This window comes from Vulpes lagopus, chromosome 19, assembly GCF_018345385.1.
Source record: "Vulpes lagopus strain Blue_001 chromosome 19, ASM1834538v1, whole genome shotgun sequence".
In the NCBI taxonomy this organism is placed as follows: domain Eukaryota; kingdom Metazoa; phylum Chordata; class Mammalia; order Carnivora; family Canidae; genus Vulpes; species Vulpes lagopus.
The window spans coordinates 40,990,938-41,013,084 of record NC_054842.1 but is presented as its reverse complement, the minus strand read 5'-3'; positions in this window follow the sequence as shown (position 1 = coordinate 41,013,084).

Below are 22,147 nucleotides of genomic sequence, written 5' to 3'. Positions count from 1 at the left end.
TTTTTTTTTTTTTTTGAGAGAGAGAGAGCACACTCTAGTGAGGGAGGGGCGTGGGGCAGAGAGAGAGGGAGAGAGAATCTTAAGCAGGATCCATGCCCAGCAAAGAGTCTGACACAGCGCTCAATCTCATGACTGTGAAATCGTGACCTGAGCCGAAATCAAGACTCAGACCGACTTAACCGACTGCACTGCCCAGGTGCCCCAGTCCAGAGAATTTCTATTTTAATTTATAGCAATTACTTTTCATTTTAGAATTATCCTTACTTTTTTTTTCCTATGTTAGGCTATTTCTTGGATGCCTTGGAATCCTTAATACAGCTATATTACTCCTAAGTAAATACACAGAAAAGGCCTATGAATGGCACCATGTCTGAGCTCATGTAAGTCCAAATTAAGTCTGTTTTCCTCTTGTACTTGATTGATCATTTGACTGATATTCTGATTTCTGTGTTGTTTGTTCATTTGTCCATTTGTGTCCATGTTTTTTGTGTTGTTCTTTTTCTCCTCTCTGGTTTTGATCTTGGTCATCCATTCATGTTTATTAATCAAGAATTCTGTTATGTAATATTCGCTGATAGGGGTATTCTCTCTAGCATTGTATTTTATAGCTATTCATATTTTCTTTTTAAATATCTTCTACTTTGAAATATCAGAATCTCTTCACTTTTTTCATATCAATATATATATTTATGACATACTCTTTATAAGATTTTATAGAAACATCCATATTGCTTTTATAAATGATCAGACTGCATCTTTTCCATTTCTACTGGGTCTACACCCTGTTATCAATGTTCATAACTTCCTACAGTGATTTCAAAGTAAACTTCCCATGGTCTTTTCACCCCCAGCCAGCATTCATTTATTTCACATTAGAAAAGAGCCATTTTAGCAAATGATTCATTGAGTCTTCCATGTCCGTTTCTGTAGTGAAATAAAGGGAGCAGAGGAGAAATGCCATTTACTTTTCTCATGTTAACTACCTTTGAAGCTCCTTGAACTACATCAATAAACACAGATCACTAAGGGATATTGACCTGAGAAGAGCATATCATGGTTTAAAGCAATTGCCTTCAGATATGGTTTCAAATGGGAAAGAGTGGGTTTAAAAATGAAAACTGGTATATTGAGAAAGGTGCATTACAGCTGCCCAGCTAACCAAGTTTTCCATTAGAAAGAAGTAGAGAAGCACTAGATGCCCAAGTAACTGCTTCAATGCATTTGTTTCCTGGTAGCCTCAGGAGGTGTTATAATTACCCTGCTGGTGTGTTCCACTGGAGGACTACAGTATTCTACTCAGGTCTGTTTCCAAAGTAATTTTTGGATTTAAAAGTAGAATAACTCAATAAGAGTTGTTCTCACTGGGAGTCATTCCAGTTCCCCCTAAGCTTCCATATAAAGACAGGATTTGAGAAACAATGAATAAGATAATCCTTTTAAATCTTTCTCTTGATTGGAAGCAGTTCAATTTATTCCAAAGGCAGATTACTGCAAAAGAAATTCTAAATTAGACTTACTTAATATGTCTTGCTCCAAGGATCTCTAGAAATATTTTGGGATATTATATTTTGATATCTAGGGGAATATATATATATATATATGTTGTTTTAATCTGTTCAACAGATTTACTTTTTCTTCTTATAATGACATCTCATTTTATTTGGAAACTGTCTCCCTTTCTCCTTCCCCATAGCAGTGTGGAGCTCTCCAGTCCTACAATGTCCTGACCCCTGCTCAAAGGTTAGGTTGGTAGTTGAGATTGTGCTATCAACGTATCCTTCCACTCTTGGTCAGTGCTACTCTGTGATCAGAATCTTTCCCTGGGATTTTTTATAAGCCCCCTTTGATTAGAGATCTACACATAAGCATGCCAGTTCACGAGACTGAAAACAGTACTACAGAAATGTGAGGTTAAAAGAGGCTGTGCTGGCAGTAAGTGGCCTGTAGGCTTCTCCAGCTCTTGGAGTCTCTGCCTCTCTTTGCTCATTCCCAAAATTTCATTGCATGAATTATCCTAGTTTCCCACCACTAAATCCTATATTTTCTAAAACTGGTATGATTTTTAAATAAAAACTCCTTGTAACATATGTTAAGACATCTCATATGTCAAAAGGCAGCTTGGTAGAAAAGAAGGTGAATGAGTTTAGAATACAGATATAAACTGACTAGAATGCAGACTGTCACTAAACCACCTTAGCAAGCTACTTCACTTCTATTTGATTGTCTGCTAAAAATGTGTTAATGCTTATTTTAAAGAACAGTACATATCAAAGTACTTACAACTAAAGGATCTCAGTAACATCACCAAGTATCTATGTTCTAAGAACCATGGAGGCAAATAACAGGAGCCCAATTAATACTATAAGGATGATTACAAAAAAATGATTACAGTTAAGGACTTAGAGAAGGAAATGATTTGAATATAATCAAAATGCTGTGAGAAAATAAATAAGCACCTGACTTACACCTGGAGCCATGGAAATAGAAACTTAAGTCCATAGGTTAAGGAGTTTGTCAAATAACAAACAGCATTACAAGCACACACTGATATGAAGAGCATTAGAACACACACATGCACACACACACGCACACAAGACATTCATACACTCTGGGCAAAGAACAATGACTAGCTACCATGGGAAGAAAGGGGAAATATATCAATCATCAGCACTGAAGTATTCTTAAGGTATCATTTAGGTTCCTACTTTCCACTTTTGGAATAGATTTTTAGCTTTCAACTAGGATTTATATATCAGTCAACAAAACCAGTGCCAAAAAAACCTCAAAACCAAACCAAACCAAAACCCAATAAACAAACACCAAGCCAAACCCATTGTATTCCTTAAAGTAACTTAATTTTGCCTCAGAATTCTAATTTTGTTTACCATGTGGGAAATTAAATCTAATTCCCAATCCCTGCTCAGTCACTTGTGTTTTCTGCAATCTGGGATACACTCTGGTACCTCTGTCTGTCTGCAAGGTTTCTTCAGACCTACCTGGCTCTACTTCTTTTGCCTTGCATCTTCTGTACAAGGGTGGGGACATATTAATCTTTGGGGGATCATTGCCCTGGGGTCCTACCATTTCCTCACAACAATGCCAGTAAGCCTTCTCGCCATGGAAGCCTCAGAATCTCAACTCTTCATAAATTCTGAGAATCTCTTTTATATTCAGAAAAAGCTTTTTATCTATTTTAAGCACGGAATCCCAGCCATATACTGAAGCTTACATTTGCAGAGAAGTGAATTTAGATCAAAGGAATAGCCTCTGTCTGCAGTAGGTTTCATAATTCTCAGAGGGTCTGGGAAAAAAGTAACTATCACAATACATTCCCAGCATTAAAAACTTATTTTAATAAATATTTACTGAGAACCTAATGTGTCCCAGACATTCATCTACATGCTTATATTCTAACAGTAAAGACCTGCAATAAACAAAGAAAAGAATACATTAAAAATTATAGAGTGTGTTAAAAGGTGGTAAGTGCTATGATGAAAAATAGAGCAAGTTAAGGGAGATAAATAGATGAATTTCATTTTTAAATAGGGTGAGCATGATAGGCTTGAATGACTGAGATTTAAGGGAGGCAAGGCAGTCAGCTATGAGGTTATCTGAGGAAAGAGTGTTGCAAGGGGGAAAAATGCTCTAAGTTGGGAAGAGTAGCAGTGTGTTTGAGGAACAGCAAGAAATAGTGGCTGAAGCTAAATAACCTAGAGGCAGAGAAAGGACGAGATGAAGTCAAAGAGTTACCAAGGGCCAGTTCACAAAGAACCTCTCAGGGCATTGTTGAAGGACATTGTTGTAAGAACTATTTATCATTGAAATAGGAACCACTGAAGACTGTGGAGTATCTTTTAAATCTTTTAAAAACACATAGTTGACAGAGTGCCCTCCCAACTTACCATCAAGTATTTTTAAAATTAACATAATAAAATTCAAATAAACCATAAGAATTATAGAGCACAAAGTCCCTATTTTCTAAACATAGAAGGTGATGAAATCATTTAACAGCACTTCTGAGCAACTTGAGAAACGAAGCTGCATGTTGTCCCCAGATGAAATTTTCAAAGGGCCCACAGCAGACTGAGCTCCTCTACCAAACAGCAACAGAGAAAGTCCTTAAGTTCTAGGTGGAATTTACCTTTAACACTTGGAATCAGCTGGGAAATACAGATGAGCCAAGGAATAAGCCAGCTACTTTGCTGGCAAAGAGTCATTAGTGTAAGACCTTCTTATGGGCAATACATTTAAGAGTGTTACATACAATATCAAAAATCATACATCAAATGTCAGCCTCAAAGGGTCAGAGGAATTTTAAATATTTATAAATGAAAGAATTAGATAACAATCTGGAAATTGTGCTTTATATATGGGAATTTTATTTTTTATTTCCATATATGGGAAGTGAGATATAACTAATTATTCAAAACAAGCATTATGACTAGTGGTTGATACTTATTGCTTTGAGTTCTATCTATATTTATGTGAAATACATAGAGAATGTTATTAGCTAGCTGTGAAACTGTTTTATGTAATTTTTACTTCTGCAATTTCAAAAGAAGCTGAGTTATAACTTTGTTGTTACTACTGTTATTTCATTTCTAAAACTAAAATGTGAACTTCTGTGTCACTTTGTCTAGCATTCACTTAGTATTTTTTCAAATACTGTTATTTAACAGTGTTTAAATTATCCGATTTCCAACTAAATTGTAAAGAGCTCAAAATAAATAGTTCCAATAATTGTTTATATCACCTAGAGAAATTTAACAAAGCCTGGGATAAAGACGCTGAATTAATGTGTAAGTGTAACTTTTAATATCTACACTTCGACTTTGGAAATGTGTGAAATGTTTTTCCTAGTACATTGTCATTTTCTGGGGATAGTATAAATCTGAAAAATCCACTACATATTCTGGTAGTCCTCTCCCTCCATGAATCTTTCATGCCAAACCAAGAAGGTAAGATATTCTTTCAGAGGGTAAAATTACAAAAGAAAAGAAAAGTTAGTAAAAATTAAGAAAATCTATCGTTCTTCTAAAAAAAATGGTGTAGAAACGTGGCAAAGAAGTCTTTTAGACAGGAAAGATAAAAGTAAGTCAAAGTATAGATACAAGAACCAAAAATAAAGAAAAGAGTACAAGCCAATGCTGCTTTGGACAGAAATCGTTTATTGTCACCTTCCCATGGCAAATGACGTGAGTGGTTTCCGGAATTATAATACTTTAAGGAATGCATCTTTTATTGTGCAACCCCATGGAGGTAAAAATGAATTCTATTTTGTATTTAAAAAGCATAGTTTCTCTATAATCTGTGTTTTTTGAAGATTTCTGACCTCAGGACAAATGTGTTAACAGTGCTGCTCTAAACATACCTGTAATCTGGCATTTCACTCAACTCCCTCTGGTACTCTGTGCACTTTCCCTTTCATTACATTTTCTTAACTTTTATAGAAAATTATGAAAGTCATGATGGCAACAACTACAATGGATAAAGTTTGCAAAGAACTATGTTGGCCCAGGTCACAGAGGAAAAGTAAAAAGGGATGATGTGATGAGATAGATATGTTACAGTTTAGAGGGAAGGAAAGCACCAGAAGAGTCCAAGCTGTTCCAACCTGCCGCTGTTTGAGTCTTCCCACAGCAGGGACCAGACCCTGCATGAGTGAGCCTTCAGATAATTTCAACTCCACCATCTGAGCCATCTGAGCACACACTGAGTGAAGCACAGACAGGCTTACCCTTTTCAAGCCCTGCACAGAGTACAAATTCATGAGGAAAAGAAATGCTGTGAAACTATTAAGTTTGGTGATGGTTTTTATGCAACATTAGGCAACTGAAACACAGGGAAACAGTGATTTAAAACAACTGTGGACTTTGCTTCAGAAATAATGAAGGTCAAAGACATTTGAAAACTTCTTTGAAGTGTTTAAAGACAAAGCTATCAACCCAGAATTATGTATCTAGGCAATACATCCCTCAAGTATATGACAAAGTAAAGACACATTAAGTAAAAGGAAACCACAGAATCTGTTCCCAGCAGAGCTGTATGACTGGAGATAGTACATGCGCATCAGATTGCAAGAGAAACTCAGATCTTCAGCAACAAATAAAGCATCAGAAATTCACGCAAATTTGACTGTATAAAGCAAAAATTATAGTATTTTTCTTTTGGAGATATACTACCTTGAATAACATACCATAAAGAATGATGGGGGTAGGGTAAATGGACTACAGAATTGCAAGATTTTTTTACATTTTACATGAAAGGTTATAATATTATCTCTAAGTAAACTGAAAATTAGAGGATTCATATGTTCCCTGGAGTAACCAATAAAAATCATGTATAACTAAGAATACAATTAATATGAATTAATTATTGATCTAATTAAAAGTAAAACCAGCCAGAATGGGTATATTAAAAAGACATAATTTTGTGTTGTCAACGTTTACTTTAAATATTAAATCCCAGGTAAACCAAGTGTATGTATGCGTGTATGTATATACAACACATAGTTGACCCTTGAACAATGCAGAGGTTGGGGCACTGACCCCACCATACAGTTGGAAATCCACATAGAACTTTGGACTCCCCAAATACTTAACTACTAATAGCCTACTGTTGACTGGACACCATATTAATAACATAAACAATCGATTAACACATATTTTGTATGTTATAGGTACTGTTTATTGTGCTCTTATAATAAAGTAAGCTAGAGAGAATGAAATGTTGCTAAGAAAAGCATAAGGAAGAGAAAATACATTTACAGTACTGCATTATATTTTTTAATCCACATATAAGTGGACATACACAATTCAAACCAACATTATATATATATATATATATATATATATATATATATATATATATATATGTTTGTGTGTGTATGCACATACATGCAGAAAGAGAAAGATGCAATCAATCCTCAAAATTCACTGATTCTGTATTTGTGAACTCTCCTCCTTACTAAATTTATTTGTAACTATCAGATCAATACTTGCAGTGCTTTCATGATCATTCATAGACACGCACAGAACAGTGACAAATTTGAGTTGCCTTATGCTCCTGTTCCCGGTTTCAGTAAAAACAAAGTGACTCTGCCTTCTTATTTCAACTCTCACACTATTAAACTAAATAGTAATGAAAACACAGTAATATTTGAAAGAGCATCTGGGAAACAAAATATGTTTAAATGATTATTTTAGAACAAAAGAAAGTTCTAAAAGAAGTTTAAAGTATTATTTTATTCTGCTTGATAAGAAAAGTACAGTAAACCTAAAAAAAAAGTAGAATATAATATATAATGAAGATTATAGAAAGAAGAAAGAAAAATAAATATATTAATAAATTTGAAAGCTGATTCTTTTTTTAAGATTATATATATATACATATTTATATATATATATATATATATGATTTTATTTATTTATTCATGAGAGACACAGGGAGAGAGAGAGAGATGCAGAGACATAGGCAGAGGGAGAAGCAGGCTCCCCTGCAAGGAGACCGATGTGGAACTCAATCCTGGACCCTGGGATCACGCCTTGAGCCAAAGGCAGATGCTCAACCACTGAGCCACCCAGGCATCCTTTTTTTTTTTTTTTTTTTTTTTGAGAGGGGAAGAGAGAGAATGAGAGCAAGAGTGAGCAAGAGCACAAGACTATGGGGAGGGAGAAGCAGACTCCCTGCTCAGCAGGGATCCCAATGGGGGTCACTTCTAGGACTCTGGGATCATAACCTGAGCTGAAGGCAGACACAACCGACAGAGCCACCCAAGTGCCCCTGAAAGTTGATTCTTGAATACATCCATAGAATTTATGTACCCCTGGTTAAAGTGATTAAGTTGAGAAAGAGCGAGATTAAGTTGAGAAAGAGAGAAGATAAATAACCGAACCAAGAAAGAGAGGTTATCACTACTGATCCTTCAGACATTAAATGTATACTAATAATCTATCATAAATAACACATTTGATATCTTAAATAATATGGACAAATTCCTTGAAAAATATAATTCCAAATGCCCATACAATTTCAACTAACATTCCAGTAGACCTTTTTCTTTTCCAGTCGACATTTTACAGAAATTAACAAACCGATTCTAATTTTAGACATATAAACAACCTAGAAAAACCCAAGCAGTTTTTTAAAGGAGAATATAGTTAAAGGACTTATATTCCCTGCCTTCCAAGACTCATTCTATAGAATGAATTCTATAGAAATCAAGAGAATGTGTTTGGTAAAAATCAGGCATTTGGATAAATGGAATACAATAGAGACTCGTGAAATAAGAAAATAAGACCATGTTTTAAAGTCACTTGATTTTTCAATAATGACACAAAGGCAATTTAATGGGCAAATAATAAAATAAGTATAAAAAAGTTAAAAAAAATGCTACATCCATACAGAAGATAACATAGGAAGGAATCTTCACAACCTCCCAGTAGCTATACAATTGTTAGGTGGGACACAAAAGCACATACCACAAAAGGAAAGGTGATAAGTTAGAATTAATCAAAATTAAAATTTTTACCAGGAAGAAAGACAATAATAAGAAAATTAAAAGAGATAATACACCAAATGATAGAAGTATTAGCAATATATATGTTAGAAAAAAGACTCGGTTCCTGAAGATATCACAACTCATAAAAGGAACCAAATAATAAATAGGCAAAATATAAGAAACTTCATTACACAAAAATGGTATATAAATAGCCAATAAGGGATCCCTGGGTGGCGCAGCGGTTTGGCGCTTGCCTTTGGCCCAGGGCGTGATCCTGGAGACCCAGGATCGAATCCCACATCAGGCTCCCGGTGCATGGAGCCTGCTTCCCCCTCTGCCTATGTCTCTGCCTCTCTCTCTCTCTCTCTGTGACTATCATCAATAAATAAAAATTTAAAAAAAAAAATAAATAAATAGCCAATAAGTTTGTGGAAAAGTTTTCAATATTATTTGTAACCAGGAAAGCAGAAATAAACTATGAAACATTACTGTGTATGCAAAACAATAGATAAAATTATAAAAACTGGTAATACGAAGTGCTGACAAAGTTGTAGAAGAATATGATGCCACTGGGAATGTAAAATGGTACATGTACTTTGGAAAATAGCAGCCATTTCTTTATGAAGTGCAAGTCTACGCCTAGGCATTTATCCAAGAGATATAAAAAATGTAAACAAATATTTATAGAAACTTTATTCACAACAGCCCAACACTGGAAAGAATCCAATTGTCTTCCAACAGATGAATGGCTAAAACAAAATGTGATATACCCATTCAGTGGAAGAGTACTCAGAAATAAAAGCAATGGACCACAGATAGATGCATCAACTTGATTAAGTTTCAAAATCATTATTCTTAGTGAAAAATTTCAGACAGAAAAGAATACATACTGTATGGATTCATTTATGCATACATACAACTCTTGAAGAGACAAAATATAATCTATAATGAGGAAATGCAAATCATTCTGCCTAGAGCTGAGGACAACAGGATTGATAAATTGTAAAGAATCACAAGGAAACGTTTGGGGATGATAAAAAATATTCTCTATCTGGATTGTTGTGTTGGTTTCACAGATACATACTTCTATGAAAATAGTTGCAGTTTGTTATTTGTAAATTATGCAAATAGAGTTGATTTAATATTTTATGTACAGTATACATACAATGGAATATTATCGAGTTTCAAAAAGAAAATAAATTCTTACATATGCTACATCATGAATGATCTTGGAGGACATTAAAGTGAAATAGGTCAATCACAAAAAGACAAACACTGTATGATTTCATTTATATGAAGTATTTAGAGTAGTCAAAATCATAAAAACAGAAAGTAAAATGGTGGTTGCCAAGGGCTGGGGGTAGGAGGGAATGTGGACTTATTGTTTAATAGGTAAAGAGTTTCAATTTTACAAGATGAAGAGTTATGGAGACAAGCAGTGGTGTAGCTGCACAACTATATGAATGTGCTTAATGGCACAGAACTATATATTAAAAATGGTTAAGGTGGTAAAGTTTATGTTATGTGTATTTAACCAAAACAAAATTGAAAAAAAAAATCATGTACAGTGCCTGGCACAAGGAATAAAATTATTACAACGGAATGCTCATCATAATGTCCATTACTGCATTTTGGGGTACATTTCTTATGAGAGAATTTCCATCCTGTACATCAATGAGAAGTGAATCTTTTGCTTACAATTTTACACTTCTGATGATTAACTATCTAATTTATGGGTCCAGATATCTCAAACCTATTTCTTATTACCTACATACATCCTTTGCCAGGCACCCTCAAATATTTTGGCCCTACATCTTTTCAACCTTGGTATCTATTTTGTCATGATATCAAGTGAGTTGTAATAGGTAAAAATAGTATTTCTGGAAGCCATGCCTACATGCAATGACTTCCAATTATTTAGCTATACAGGCAAGTGATTATGAACCACATTAGTATATCCTACTAAACTCCACCCCAAATATCCTCAACTTACCTTTATCTTTGTCAGAGTGACCTTTTAATACCACCAGACAGGAGGGGAAGCGAAACAGAGGGACATCATAGTGGGGAGGAAAATTAATCTCAGCCAATTATCGTTAATTATCCTAAATTTACAGTAATAGTAATAATATAATTATATAAGTATTATGTATATTATATAATTATATATTATTATATAATACACATAATATATAATTATATTAATATCATTATTATTACTGTAAATTTAGGATAATTAACAATTATTTATTATTATTATTATTATTATTATACAATTTTATATATTAACTTACTGCTAGTTCCACTCAAAATTCCTCAGAATGGAACTCTACATGTGATGGATCTTAAAGTTTAAGCTTCTTCAATTACCCCTAAATCCACTTCTGATCTCATAAAACTGAGCAAGTATTTCCATGCACCATAAGGACACGGAAGCAAAAAATCCCTGGAATTTAAGGGGACTACATGGATACAATAAAAATACTAGCAGCGTTTATAATAAACTACAAAGTAAAGTCCCTTGCTCCAATTTATAAGTACCACATAGTACACTGAGATCTGTGACTCTGTCTAGTGAAAATAATGAAGTTCTAATAATGATAATATTTGACTTGCCCACCAACCTGGAAAGTTGGGAGTAATATTTAAGCTGGCAAGATATTTCCAGACCCAGATTTGTAGCTTTAAATTGATACCCACAAAATAAGAAACGTATTAGCATATTCCTTATCCCTGTGTTAATCGATACTGAAATCTTCTCCCCTCTGTTAAACAATACTGAGAGTAAATGAAAACAACCTAGCTGTTTGCTCCAAAAAAGACCTTCTCTTGGAATATGAGACTGTGAGCCAATTGAAACAGATTACTGATCAAAAGTTCGAAGAATCATTTTAAGACCTTTTCCTTACCATGCCCTCCAATCCAATGTTAGTATATCCTTACTTCTGTCTAATCCAAACGAGTCTCCTACCTTGTAAGACATGCGGAAAATTCATTCAGTCTTGACTCCAAAATACAACAGCCTCTCCTGACTTCCTCTTCTGAAACATGACCAAAGTTCCATTGAGGTGGGTGGTGCTTTCCCTTCCTGAAATAAACCTCATAAACTTGGTTTTATTTGATCAATAATTTGTTCTTGTTTTTTTTCTGGGAGACTTTAAGGAGTTTAGAGTTGACACAGAAAAAACAGTAGACAAATGACTAGTAGATAGCAGGCACTTGAAAGAAGTCTTCAAGTTTTAAATATCTATCTTACTGAGATATTTTGATCTATACTCTCTCATGGAATGAACCCAAACCAAAGACTTGGCCTGAATGCAACTGATATTTAAAGCATAAAAGTATTGCTTACTTAAGTTTAGGACAGGGGTAAAAAAGTATGGAAAAGACTGAACTTTGCACTTTTGTGTTATCCAGAATTGCAGCAGACACTCTTAGAAATGTAGCAAATACTTCTTGTGGTACCTCTTATTGAATATAGGTAAGAAGATACAGATATACTACCTTTTCTCTTTTCCATTGTTGATTAACTGCAAAAATTATTTTAATTATCTGTGTTTTCATTTCCTCATCATTACAATGCTAATACGCTCTACCTTTTAATTATGAGGAAAAGATACTATGATATAATTACAGTTTCAAACTTTTTCAGTTCTGCAAGAATCATTCAGAAAGAGCCTATTATTAAAACTTAATTATTATTAAAAAGTAATGCTTTCTACTCTCAAAATAATTAATGAAGATACTTCATGTTAGCTATGTTCACTAAGATACTATAAATGCTCAGGAGGCACCAGAAAAAAATAACTTAAAACTATTTTAATTAAATATTGGATTTTCAGAACTAAAGGAAATCCATTTTGCCAGCTATTTGTAAACCCAAAGAATAGAATTCACAAACTGAAATTAACTAAAGGTCAATCATAAAATGAATCATTTTTAAATACTAATTAATGTTTTACCATTGTATGAGAACATTTATGAATATAAAATTGAATAGTGGAGATTAAAAATAGAGGGTGTGGGTAGATTTAATAATTTATTCCTCCCACACTAATCAGGATTTCTGACTATTTCATTTCTCAAACACAATTAAAGTCTTTCTTTTCTCTCCATTCTTTTTTCTCTCCTTTGTAGGTAGACTATTGATATAACTTTTAATTCATCTACGTTAATAACAAGGGGAAATACTATTTTAAATTAAATAGTATTTTAAATTAAATTTAAAAGCTTTTTTACTTGTTTATACATCACGTGTCATTGTTTCCTGCCAATGGAGTATTTTCTTCCAGAAAACAATGGGTTTTCTCCAAATATAACCTTTTTATTAGATTCATTATTCCCTCAGGGCTTGCTCTTAGCATGACAACTGTATCTTTAGTTAAGGTTATTTGCATAAATGGATTTAAAAAATGAGATAATGGTAGTAACTGTGAGATTATTTTAGGATAATAACTCCTTTAGGAAATATCTCATTTGTGTGGCCCAATATACTGACATCAGCCTCACGATACACAAATACAGTAAGTACAGATAGAAACTTAGGATATATAGTGTTCTTTCCTGAAAAGGATCACAGATCGAGTCCTTGAAGGAACTAATGTGGTTATAAAAGACAGAAATTTTTGGAGAGAAGATAAAATAAGGGCAAATAAAGATTTTTCTGTTGTTTTTTTGTTTTTTGTTTTTTTTCTCCTAGGATCATTTGACCCAAAGAACAGGAACTTCAACCCAGGTTTCCCAGCTCCAAAGATCTCTCTACTCATTTTCCATTTCTTTAGAATAGTTTTAGATTTACAAAAAAATTGAACAGATTGTAGAGTCCCCAAGTAGTACATCCTTCCCTTCCCAATATACAGACACAGTTTCCTGTATTATGAACACCTTACATTAGTGTAGTATATTAATGAACCAATATTGATACATTATTACAATTTATCCAGCCATCCAAAAAAATAGAGTATTCCTCTGAAACCTTTGGTAGGCTGAGAGTGCATAAAGAGAAGAAGCAATTATCTCTTATTGATAGAGATAGGAAAAGAGAGATAGGAAAAAGGCATTTTCTGGGAACACTTGGCTAAAGTTCCTGTAGAAGAAGCAAAGTGGTCATCTTTACAGCCTTATTCAAAAAGAGCCCGTCATGAGTTCCCCTTGGAAGAAGAGTACAGGTCAGCATTGCAAGCAGCATCAGGGGCCCTGGAGGCAATTGAATCATTACTCCAGAAGTCTCCTGCTCCAGAATAGTTTCTAATGAAAATGGAGACCCTCCAAGAAAGGATTGATGAGCTAAAACGACGTGTACTCTAGGGTGGCCCTTAAATGGACTGGACCATGTTACTCATAGATAGAACTGGGTATGATTTTTATCATCCTACACTCTATTTTGTAAATGAATATATTGATGTAAGTATGCATTTTCTAACATATAAAACAACTTTTGTAAAGTTGAAAAAAAAATTTTTGATACATTATTACAATTTATCCAGCCATCCAAAAAAATAGAGCATTCCTCTGAAACCTTTGGTAGGCTGAGAGTGCATAAAGAGAAGAAGCAATTACTATTTTGTAAAAGCAAAAATCCTCTTCAGATTTCTTTTAATTAGAGAAAGCAGGTATTAATGTAGGTTTTTGTCAAAAATTAAATGACATAAGTAAAAAGGGAAATCTGTATTAATCAATCTTCATAGTTTACAATATTAAAGTTTGCCATTTATACAGTTCATAGTATCATATATCCACCATTACAGTAGCATACAGACTAAATTATTAGCATGCTAATAATCTTTGTGCCTCATCTATTCCTTTCCTATCCCTTCTAATCCTTGTCTATCTCTATAGTTTGCTGAAACAAATGAAAATGAAAATACAGGGATGCCTAGGTGGCTCAGCAGTTGGGCATCTGCCTTCAACCCAGGGCATGATCCTGGAGACCTAGGATCGAATCCCACATGGGGCTCCCGGAAAGGAGTCTGCTTCTCTCTCTGCCTGTGTCTCTGCCTCTCGCTCTGTGTGTGTGTGTGTGTGTGTGTGTGTGTCTCATGAATAAATAAATAAAATCTTTAAAAAAAAAGAAAGAAAAGAAAAATATAATCTATCAGTACTTGTGGGATGTAGCAAAAGCTGTTCTAAGAGGGACATTCACAGAAATAAACACCTGTATTAAAAAGCCATAAAGATTCCAATAAACAATGTAACCTTATGCCTTAAAGAACTAGGAAAAGAAAAAAAAAAAAAAAACTGATCCCAAAATGAGCAGAAGGAAATAGTAAAGATTAGAGAAAAAATAAATGAGGACAGAAAACAATAGAAAAGATTTACCAAATTAAGAATTGGTTCTTTGAAAAGGAGATAAAGTTGACAAAACTTTAGAAGGAAGAAAGAAAAGAAAGAATGGAAATAAAATTATAAATGAAAAGAACATATAACCACTGATACCACAGAAATTCAAAGGATCCTAAGAGCTCCCATAAACAACAACCTGCCAACAAACTGGACAACTTGAAACTCTGAACAAATTAGGCATAGAAGGAATATATATTGACATACTAAAGGCCACATAACCTATGGTAAAAGTTCAAAGTTTTTCCACTAAGGCCAGGAAAAAGATAAGGGTGCCTAATCTTACCATTCTTGTTAACACAGAACTAGAAGTCCTAGCTAGAGCAATCGGTAAGAGAGAAAAATAAAAAAAGTATCAAAATTGGAAAGAAGTAAAAATATCTCTATTTGCCAGTGACTTGATTTTACATAAGGAAAATCCTAATGAGTTAAGAAAATAAACCCTTTTTGTTTAATAAGTGAATTCAGTAAAGTGGCAGGGTACAAAATGAATAAAATATAAGTGGCATTTCTATATGCCAGCTACAGATATTCTGAAAAGAAAATAAAGAAGCTTATTCCATTTATGGTTGCATTGAAAGCAATAAAATACTTGGAAATAAACCTAACTAAGGAGGTGAAGGATCTTTACTCTGAAAACTATAAGACATTGGTAGAAAAAAAAAATCAAAGAAGACACAAATAAACGGAAAGGTATCCTGGTCATCAATTTGAATTATTAAAGTGTTAAAATGTCAATACTACCAAAACACTCATAGATTCAATGCAATCACTATCAAGATTCCAATGGTATTTTTCTTTTTACAAAAGTAGAACATTTTTACTGCTAAAATTTATGTGGAGTCACAGAAAACCCCAAATAATGAAAGAAATTCTGAGAAAGAAGAACAAAGCAGGAGGCATATTACTTCCTGATTTCAAGCTATATAATAAGCTTTATCATCAAAACAGTATGATACTGGCATAAAGACAGAAAAACAGATAACAGAACAGAACTGGGAGCCCAGAAATAAACCCAAGTATATATGGCCAATTAATATTTGACAAGGGACCCAAGAATACTAAGTGAGAACAATTATTTCAATAAATGGTGCTGGCATAATTGGATAATCACATAGAAAAGAATGAAACTAGACCCATATTTTATACCACTCACAAAAATTATCTCAAAATCAAATTAAAGACTTAAATATAAGACCTGAAACCATGAAACTCTGGGAAGAAAACATAGGAATAAAGCTCCTTGACATAGGTCTTGGTAATGACTTTTTTGATATGACACCTAAAGCACAAGCAACAGATCAAAAATAAACAAGTGGGACTACATAAAACTAAAAAAGGTTGGTATCCAAAATATATAAGCAAATCATACAACTAAATAGAAAAAAAAAAACAATAACCCAATTTAAAAATGGATAAAGGCCCATACAAAGAAGATCTATTGTCCTATAGATCTATTGTCCTATAGATCCATAAAAGGACAATAGGTACATGAAAAGATGCTAAATAATTATTAGGAAAGTACAAATTAAAACCATAATGAGATATCACCTCATACCTTTTAGAAAGGCCACCATCTTTAAGACAAGATAAAGTCTGGTATGAATATGGAGAAAAGAAAACCCCTGTCCCCAGGGTGGGATTATAAACTAATACTGACACTGCAAAAAACAATAGAAGAGTCTTCAAAAAATTAAAAAGAAAACTACCACATAATCCAGCAATTCCACTTTTAGGAATATATTTTTAAAAACCAAAAATACTAACTTGAAAAGATACCGGCACCTCCATGTTGGTAGTAGCTTTAGTAACAAGGGGCAAGACATAGAAACAACCTAAGTGTCCATCAATGGATGAAGAGATAAAGAAGTTGTGGTACACACACACACACACACACACACACACAAACACACACACACTGGAATATTATTCAGCTATATAAAAAGAAGGAACTCCTACCATTTGTGACAATATGGCTGGACCTTGAAGGCTTGCTAAGTAAAACAAGTCAAACAAAGACAAATATTGTATGATCTCATTTATATGTGGAATATTTAAAATAACTAAATAAAACATACAAACAAACAAACAACTCAGAGGAAAAGAGATCAGACTTGTGGTCATGTTACCAGAGGCAGAGGGTGGGAAGAAATTGTTAAGAGGTGGTCAAAATGGTACAACTCTCCAGTTAAAAAGTAAATAAATGCTAGGAATGGAATGTATGGCACGATTACTATAGATGACACTGCTGTATGATATATATGGGAAAGTTGTTAAAAGAGTAAATCCTAGGAGTTCTTATCTAAAGGAGATTTTTTTTTCTTTTTATTTTATCTCTATGAGAAGATGGGGAAGATGGATATTAGCTGATCTATTATTACAGTCATTTCACAATATATGCAAAACAAGCCATTATGCTTTACACCTTAAACTTATACAAAAATGTAAGTCCATTATTTCTCAGTGATACTGGTAGGGGGAAAGCCTAATTAAGCAGCATCTCTAAATTTAGTTGAAGAGATGCAGATACTGACTGGGAAGAGCTGATATAATTTACTCAGAAGTAGACTCCCTCTCTTTTATAATTAAAATTAATCTATTCCAAAAAGCTTTTGTTCCATTGAAGACACCATATTTTAGGCAATTCATCTTTCTTCTGCCTCAGACTGATGATGTATTATATTAATACATCATTAAAGAGACAGCTTTCAGAAATGATGTATTAGTACAACACATCACTAGAGAAATCAGGAAGGATGCGCGACTCATTAGAATTCATACTAATCTTTGAAGAAGGGGAATTTTTTCTTGTTGTTGTTAAATGTGTTTCTTAAACATGAAGGACCACAACAGTGCACATCTGATTACCAGTAGTTGAACCAGTAGTTGAAACCTTTCACAGTAGTTGTTCACAGACAAGAAAAAAAAAAAATCACAACATGCGATGAATAGGATTGTGTCTTTGGTAAAAGTCCAAGATTGTAAGGTGCTCCTTCTAAACGAAACTGAAAAACAAAGGCAATCAAACTTAACCAAAATATTTTTTTAATCTCTAATATTTAATTTGCTACCTGTCATCCTTTAATAAGATTTAGATGAAGAAAACATTGCTCTATCAACTCCATCCTTTTAGCATCATTAATGTTTCATATTTCTCAATCTCAGGCCTCATGTAGCAATTCAATACATAAAATAGCTTGACTTACTATTTAATTGTATTACCAAGGAGCTAAATGAAACACTGAAATCGCCTAGAAATTTAGATTGGTTTTGCTTGACTATATATATAGTTACCAAGCAAAGTCTTTAAGAAGAGAAGCTGGATACATATAGCATGGTGGTTAAACATTAAAGTACAATTAACTAATACTCATAAAGCCAGCTTAAGTAAAAAATCGATAGTCATAATTTTTTTTTTTAATTTCTCTACAGCCTCATCTGTAGAGCTGAATGTCACTTTAGTTGTATGGTTCTCATTTTCCTGTCCACTGGTCATCAAAGGCTTTTAAGAACTGCTAAATTGTTTGTTGTACCATATATGGTGAAGTGCAAGGTGTAAAAAAATTCCATAATTAAAGCTCTCCTCCCCTCTGTTCATTTAACATCCCCTCCCACCTTCTCTTGCAAATTTCCATTAAAATTTCACACCGATTTGATCCTGTAGGTGTTACAAATCTTTTCTGAAAGGAAGAATCCTACCTCGCTTGGACATAGAAGTGCTTATATAAAGGCTGGAATAGTGAGTTTTGTTTGGTGGAATGTTTTAAATCAATTTTATATAATAATAATTGGCAATTCAGAGTCAAATAAGTGCTCCTTGGGATTTCTATAGGTGATATTATCCATGATACTCCAGATGGAAAAATAATATGTTTGATAATAAAGAATTTAAAGAAAAGTAACCTTTACTTATATACTATTCTGCAGTGCTTTCAAAGCATTAAAACAGCATGATGCACATTAAGGCTCAAATATGACCTACTTCACCTTCAGATTTTACATACTGTGTAAGAAAATCACTTAATTGGCAATTCTGAAACAACCCTCAAATTAGAGTTTACTGTAATTAGTGTCATTCTAAATACGCACATTTCTAAGCTTTTCATTTAATTTGAAAAGGCAAGAGATTGATGGACTTTTTATTCTGTTTTATTAAACTATTTCTTCCAGAGAAGTGGATAGAGAATTTTCTATGTCTTAGAAGTCTTGCTTGGTTCTCAACACCGGCTTTAGCTACAATGTCCTCAATCTAAATTGTTCAGGCTTTTATTTTTTTATTTATTTTTTCTCTTTTGAAGTGCTCTTTTGTGTGCACCCCTGGTGTGGCCTGTAGCTGGCTTTAAAAGTTGGCTTCCAGGCCCTCCTGACACTTCTGCCTCTCTCACTCTAGATACCAACTGTAACTAACCCCAGGGTTTGCCTCAGCCAAAGACCTCTTTCCCAGATGGTCACAGTATTTCAGCAAATTGTAACTAAATGAATCAAGCAGGTGTCTCCATTAGAAAAAAGTGCTAATTCCATTAAGTTAAGAGCCACACATTAAAAATAAGTTACACACAGAAGCAATTTACTTCCTCAATGGATAAGATGTTTCCTTAAGAGTCTGGCTACCAAACCCACAACTAACAGAGCATGTCTGGAGTACTTTTTTGTTTTATAGAAGTTAACAGTCATTTGTTGACAGTAGGGATTTCATTTAAAAAGCTATTAAAATGAATTAGCTGATTAATCAAAATTAGGAACTATTTCACTTAAAAGTATATGTTTTTAGTTGTTGACTACAGGCAGATAAAAAGTTTATTTGGCCAAAAAAATATATTTTAATTACCTGCCAACATTTTAAATGATTCCTGGTAGTGCTGGCACAGTGTATTCCTGAAACAGTACAGAGTCTGATGAAATAATAGTATCTTCAATCAATCTCTCTCACTGACTTACTGACCAAAGATAAACTCCGCCTTCTGTCTGGAAGAAATCACATTTAACACAGTGCTTTGGTACTGTAGGTGATCTAAACTAAAGGTTTCTGCAATTCCTAATTCTACTGGGATTATGGTTAATGTTTATGCCCCTCCCCCAGTTTATCTTCGTAAATGGCATCACCAATTCCTTTGACTGACACTAATCCTAAGATTCAAGATTCTATGGGCCAGAAAAGGTCAACTATTTCTATGACAGTTATCACGTTTGGCAGAAAGACACATATTGCATTTTGGAACACCCCTAAAACACTAGGGGAAATAGGATTATTTTGAACATCAAAGGTAAAGAAGTAATTTAAAAAGTGATGTAAGGCCCTATAGTCATACATAAATACAGATGTATACATATATGTATGATATTTATGTGTCTATATGTATACAGACATACATCATATATAGAGACTTTCTGCTTGCGGCAGCCCACTTATTCACATTCATGTCCTGCCCTGTCAACATCCAAAATGTAAAGATCTTCAGTCCTCTATCCCTGCTTATTGAATCTTATACATATGGGTCTACGTATCCTTTTTTCTGACTCATCCTCTCATTGATTCCTCCTCACCCACATTTGTCTTTGGTGTCCTCTGAGACCCTATCCCATACCAGGATCTCACTCACTCTTCTGTATCACTTTTGTAAAATCCCTTGTTTCCTTAAAGCCTTACAAGTTCTCTCCTGAAGATGCCAATCTTTCCTGAGGGCATCAGATCTCCTTTAGCACTTTTAAGCAGATGCTGCTTGTTATTTTGAACCCCATGTAAATAAGATTCATGCAATAAAGTATCACTTCTCCTCTGAAAAGCAGATATATTTAGGCTCCCTTCATTTTTCCCCTGCTCTGTCCCCCTAGTTTCAGTCCATTGCTATCTCCGTTTTGTTTTCCTCGTGTATTGAAGATTCTCTTGCCTTTTTCTTTTTTAAAGATTTTATTTATTCATTCATGAGAGACTCAGAGAGAGAGGCAGAGACACAGGCAGAGGGAGAAACAGGCTCCCTGCAGGGAGCCAATTGTGGGACTCGATCCCAGGACCCTGGGATCAGGCTCTGAGCCAAAGGCAGACTCTCAACCACTGAGCCACCCAGGCATCCCTCCCTTGCCTTCTTTTACTCCTTAATCATCACCCAAGCTCTGACACAGTCAGGACCTTCAAGATCTCAATGAACAACCAATACCCCCATTCCTCAAGTCCATTTCCAGGGCCGGCACTCCAAGTGCACCTCAGTCACTTTCAACCCTAACCCTACTGTCACCCTTCCCAGGAAACATGGGAACTCCACAGTAGAAGAGCTAGACTTTGTTATCTTCTGACTTCAACCTTCAGACCTTCTGTTTCTCTCAACTTCCCTCACGCCTCCACTATATCTGTTTTTCAACTTCATTGGGACCTCTGCTCCCTACACACTCCATTGTGCTCTGTCTTTTTTTTTTTTTTTTCAGTTTTTTTTGATAGATACCCTCATCCATCACTTGAGCCATTTTCTTGGCAACTTTTAAATTTCTATACTCCTTTCTCCTTCTGTAAAAATGTTAAAGCAGTAATATCCAAATGTTTCTTTCTTCTGGGCATATTTGCCTTCTTCTAGCCCAGTGATTCTCAAACTTCTAGGTCTCAGGATGTTTTTAAACTTAAACATTATTAAAGACAACAAATAGATATTTTATGTACATATATCAATATTTACCATGTTAGAAATTAAAACTGAGAAATTTAAAACTATGTCTTTCTTAATATTCTTAAAATAATATATAAAACCATTACACATTAACAAAAACATATCTTAATGTAAAATTAACTACATTATCCAAAGCAAAACAAAACAAAAGGGATGAGTGGAATTGTTTTACATTTTTGCAAATTTCTTCAATGCCTGGTTACATAAAAGATAGCTGATGGAAGGTGCCAATTTGGAAATATGTGTTTTGCCATCCTATGGCTATGTTTCCAACTCATTAGTGATCTCTTTTTCTCTTACCTAACCAGCAGGTTCAGATGTTTCTTTTCAACTCTGACTCACCATTGTAGATGATTTTTGAGCCAGCAAAAACAATTCTAAACAGGAAAAAATAACAGCAAAAACCTCTTTATTTCCCTTTAGTACACCTTCATGTTTGTTTTTGTTTCTCCTAAATTAAGACACCAATATTATTTTTGAGGAAAGGAGGAAATACCTTTTTGTTAAATTTACTTCTAGACAAAGGGCAAAAACTTCTTGCTTTAATTAATATCCTACATCTGGTCTCAATGTAGAGTAATCTCAAGACTGGACATTCTTCAGGATGGATATATACGGCATGGGACTTAATGGTGATGCCCCTTTTAAAAAG